Raw genomic sequence first — 6,000 nt, 5'->3', positions numbered from 1 at the left:
AAGGGCTGGCCTTTTATAATAAGGTCAAGCACGTGGTACCTGTCCATTTTCTCTTATCGTCCTCTTCTTCTCTCCCCTCTTCTCCTCCTCCTCCTCTTCTGTAGTAGTAGTAGTTTCCAGCTACCTCTTCCCTTTCTCTCTCTACCCACCCCTCTCTCTCTCTCTCTCTCTCTCTCTCTCTCTAAATCTACTCAATGCTGTTTTAATCGGACTTTTACTTTTGGATCCCTCAACTAAGGCCGCCTTCCATTTTTTTCCCCTCCACACAAAGCCTGCATTGCAACAAGCACCCATTCAAAATTCAAATGTTGGTATTTGCCTTCAACGGCAACTTCAATTGACAATTTCAATACTATTATTTATTTCTTTATCTACGAGAACTCATAATAATAATTATTTAATTTTAATATATTTATATGTATTGCTTATCCACATATATAGAAATAATTTGTTGTTAGCATCTGACGCAAATTAATAGGGGATAATTGGATCCTACTTACCCGTTGCTGACCCAGCACTAATAATAGATTATTTTTGTCTATATATAAAGTATTATAAATTATACTTAAAATTAATCATTTTTGTTTGATTTTATTTAAAATATAATAAATATAAAATATTTTGTTTATGACGTACCATAATTTTGCAAATCTTGACATTACTGTTAACTGTAATACCTCATGAGCCCAAAAAATGATAATATATATTGAGGATAAGTAAGGAAATAAATAACACCAGTTGGATACTTTTTGAGCTGAATGTAGGCAAAGAACTCCCAAGTTAAACGTGCTTGGGCTGGGGAAACTTAAGAATGGGCCCTGAAAAGTTCGGGTAGGTCCATCAGGGTAAGTTGTTCCGATCATTCTTATTGCTCGAAGCATGATGTTACATGTGATATCAGAAAACAACCCTTACAAAAATGGTCCGATGAGGACGGAGAATGGTGTCTAGGCTCGAGGGCCTATATAAGAAGCAATTTCTGACAGACTTCTAAAATGGCAGCCCCAAAAGAAAGAAGATCTGAGACCAGTTGTAAGGTCATATGACGAGGACGTCATGTGCTTAAGGGGGGGAGAATGTAAAACCCTAACAGCCCAAATAATGGCAGTATATATCAAGGATAAGTAAAGAAGTAAATAACACTAGTTGGATATCTTTGGGCCTGAATATAGGTAAAGAACTCGTGAGTTAAGCGTGTTTGAGTTAGGGAAGCTCAAGTATGGATGATCTTTGAGAAGTTCAGGTATGTTTATCAGGGTAAGTTGTTTCGATTTTTCCTATCATTCAATACGAAATATTACATTCACCCAACCCTATAATTATGGATATTTCACAAAAACATGTTACCATATCATGAGAGTAACTACCGATCCTTCAATAATCTCTTATGTGATCAAAGTTTGAAATTCTGTAAAATAAACTCATACAAAATTCATGTATTTCATGTAATTTGTAAACCACAACACATATTTAATAAGTTTATTTATTATTAATTATGAGGTTTTATCTATAAAGTTAAAAAAAAAAAAAAAAAACCCTACATGACTATTTGGCATTTGGGCACAAATAAGACCGTTTGTTTAAATTGCCGATCTTCCAAATATATTTATATATACATATATGACTAATATGATAGAAAAAAAAATGCGGATTATGATTTCAAAAAAATAGATCAAATAATGAAAGGACGAGTAATATGTCAGTGTAGTCCAGTGAATTGTAAGTTCGATTCCTCCTCTACGTATGTGCAAAGCGTAATTTATGATTTATCTCTTCTCATATAATCGAAAACACGAACATATGAGACCGTACAAGGATGATTATTTCAAAAAAAATACAAAATACTTTGGGGGTGCAAGTGTAATTAAGAGATTAAGAAGCCCCAACCCTCGTTTCTCCGTCCCTTGGGGCGGTCCTGTCCAGACTCCAGGCCTAGAGGGCACATCACATGGATCCTTTTTTTAATTGATTTTAATATAATTTATATAGAATTCTCTAATTTTTTATTTTTGGTAGCACTGCCACTGAGGGCCAGATGCAGCCCCCACGCTGAAAGGCGAGAGAAAAATATGATTGCACGTTGATGGGGATTGAATATTTTTCTCAAATAATAATTTTGTGGTTTTGGCGTTTTCCTTTCTGAACGATAATCAATAATGGATGGCTTGGTTTGGTTTGTAAATTGTAATCTATGCTGGTCGAGGTGAGGTGTCATCCAACAACCCACGCCACCCCCTTCAATCCAATCTACTATATATATTATTATTATTATTATTATAAACAAATAGTTATGTTATCATTTTACCAATTACTTACTGGTTTGATTTGGTTAGTGTCGTTAGGAATCACTTTAATTATGATAATACTTTCATTATATAATTTATACATACATAAGGGTAGAAAGTTAATACACTATATATATTAAGAAAAATAATATTGATATATCACTTGTTACACCTTAAACTACATAATGTAACTAAAATATTTAAAATACATTTCACATAAGGTGATGGAGTGAGGTGATAAGACGACGTAAAACGGTGAGATAAATAACTAAAATATCTCATTTCAGAGGTGATAAGATGTCACGAGACGATGAGGCACAATGAGATGAAGAGATAAGACACGATGAATATTTTTATCATTTATATGTATTGTGTAACTCATAATATAATCTATGAGATACCAATAATATAATTTATATATTAAATGGAAATCATTTTAGAACCACCCCACTCACGAGTGTAGGCAGGTACCACGTGATCCTATGGAATTGGACTGAAGAAGCCATATTATTATTATTATTATTATTAATGTCTATTAGACTTTCTTTCTTTCATTCTTTCCTCTTCTTCTTCTTCTTGAAGGTTAGGTGCTTGATTTATGAGAATGATGTATCAAAGTTATAAGCTCAGTCTAGCTAAGGTATTGTTTGTCTTCTAAAATTTTATTGGGTATTGTTATGTTATGTTAATAAAATAATTTTTTATAACTTATTTGTACTGAACTTGCAGTCACGGTCTTTTTAAATGGACACCGAGTCATGTACTTAATTAATATATTATAGATTAGGGAATGCCAAGGCACGGCTTAAATAATATTAAGATTAAATTTTGAATAAAAATAAAAATTAAAGTTATTATATAACGTTGTATAATAAAAAATAAAAAAATTGAATTACAAAAAATGCTCTATAATCTAAAGAGAGAAACGCTCAAATCTCACTTCATTTGACAGAAACACTCAAATAAAAAGAGAAACGCTCATTAATTAAAAATTTGACAGAAACACCCATTAAGATTTGAAATGCTCATTTGACAGAAACGCTATATATATGCATTTCTGTTAATCTATATGGATTAAACATTATCTGCAAATGGATTAAACATTAAGATCTTGCATTAAAAATTATGTGAAAGAAATCTTTGCAGAAATGAGTGAAAAGAGGGAAACAGTTAAAAAATAAAGTGAAATGGGAAGTGGAGTGAAAATCAGTAGAAAAGAAATCTTGCATTAAATATTAATGCAAATGGAGTTCATTTGAGACGAGAGCGTTTCTGTCAAATGGATTAAATATTAAGATCTTGCATAAACATTAAACATTAGATTCCAAACGTAACTCGAATGAGTAGCAAACACACAAAATATATTTGCAAACATTAGATTCCAGAACACACAAAATATATTTGCAAACACAAAATATTAAAAGGAAACATTATATTGCTTCTATGCATACATAAACATTAAACAAAGAACAACAAATAGAAATGTATACATAGATTTGCAAACATTAGATTCCAAATTGAAAACATTAAACATTTGACAACTTCCTTCACAATCTAATAATGAGCAACAAACACACAAAATATATTTAAACAACGAACACCATCATTTCTGGCGTACATTACATACATACACAGAAATACATACACATATGTGGCATTGGCAGGGGCAACGGGGACGGCGAGGCGAGCTGCACTGTGGCCGGGTGGCAGCGACGACAAGTGTGAGCGACTGCAGGGGCGATGGCATACGTGTACAAAAAATTAATAATTTTAAAATATCAAATGTACAAAAAATACACTAAATTAAATACACATAATTAACACATACACTAAATGAAATACACTAAATCAAATGTACATAATGAATAATCAAATACACATAATTAACACATACACTAAATGAAATACACTAAATTAATAAACAAAACTAAATTAAATTAACATTAAATTAATTTACACTAAACTAAATTAAATTAACACTAAATGAATTTACACTAAACTAAATTAACACACTAAATTAACACACACACACACACACACACGTGTATATCTATATAATACACTAAATTAATACACTAACATTTTAAAATATCAAATGTAAACAAAACATAAAACACTATAAAAATTACACAAAATAATAGGATAGAAATAATGAAATGTACATAAATTAACACACATATTTGTTTGCATAAACAAAACTAAATTAAATTAACACTAAATTAATTTACACTAAACTAACACTAAATTAAATTAAATTAACACTAAATGAATTTACACTAAACTAAATTAACACACATAATCAAATATACATTAACACACACACACGTGTAATACACTAAATTAAAACATAAAACAGTCAACTAAACTAAATAATAAACTAAATAAAACAGTAAATCTATATAATACACTAAATTAATAATTTTAAAATATTAAATGTCCACAAAACATAAAACAGTAAATTAACACACACACACGTGTATATCTATATAATACACTAAATTAAACATAAAACACTATAAAAAATACACAAAATAATAGGATAGAAATAATGAAATGTACATAAATTAACACACATATTTGTTTACATAAACTAAAATAAATTAAATTAACACTAAATTAAATTAAATTAACACTTAATGAATTTACACTAAATTAAATTAACACACATAATCAAATATACATTAATACACACGTGTAATACACTAAATTAAAACATAAAACAGTCAGCTAAACTAAATAAACTAAATCTATATACAGAAAATAATCAAATACACACATAATCAAATACACACATAAACTAAACTAAATTAAATTAACACTAAATTAAAATGAAGACCTCGAAGTGAACACCAAATATAGAAATCTATATATATATATATATATATAATAAGGCAAGACTGTTTTTGAAAATGTGTAGAGACAATCTATCTTTGTGTGGCTGAGATCCATGGCTGAGATCAATCAACGGCTGAGATCCACGTCTCCCCCCCTACCGGCGTGGCCGCCCGCCCAAAACCATCCCATCACGCCTCTCTCTCTCTGTTTCCCCCTCTGCCTCTCTCTCTCACTCTCTGTTTCCCACCCGCCCGCAGCCATCGTCCCTCTCTCTTTCCCCTCTTTCTTCCCCTCTCTCTCCCTCTCTCTTTCTCTCTCTCACTCGCGGCCATCGTCCCCGCCCCTCGCCTGCATCTCTGTCTCTCTCTCTCTTTCTCTCTCTCACCCCGCCCCATCGTCGCCGCCCCTCGCCCGCAGCCATCGTCCCCGCCCATCGCCCGCGGCCATCGTCCCCGCCCATCTCCCGCGGCCATCGTCCCCGCCCCTCGCCCGCGGCCATCGTGGCCGCCATCTTTCTCTCTCTGTCTCTCTCCCTCTCTCGCCGCCATCGTCGTCGCCGCCTCTACGTACCCACCCCATCGTCGCCGCCCCTCGCCCGCCCCCTTCTCTGTCTCTCTCCCTCTCTCGCCTCCGCGTACGCGGCGGCGACCATGGCATGGGTGGGCTACGCGGAGGCGAGAGAGGGAGAGAGACAGAGAGAGAAAGATGGCGGCCACGATGGCCGCGGGTGAGGGGCGGGGACGATGGCCACGGGTGAGAGAGAGAAAGAGAGAGAGAGAGCGGGCGAGGGGCGGGGACGATGGCCGCGGGCGAGGGGCGGCGACGATGGGGCGGGGTGAGAGAGAGAAAGAGAGAGGGAGACAGAGATGCAGGCGAGGGG

The sequence above is a fragment of the Diospyros lotus genome, chromosome 4 (assembly GCF_014633365.1).
Source record: "Diospyros lotus cultivar Yz01 chromosome 4, ASM1463336v1, whole genome shotgun sequence".
In the NCBI taxonomy this organism is placed as follows: domain Eukaryota; kingdom Viridiplantae; phylum Streptophyta; class Magnoliopsida; order Ericales; family Ebenaceae; genus Diospyros; species Diospyros lotus.
The sequence above is the reverse complement of the archived record's forward strand: the minus strand, read 5'-3'. Positions refer to the sequence as shown.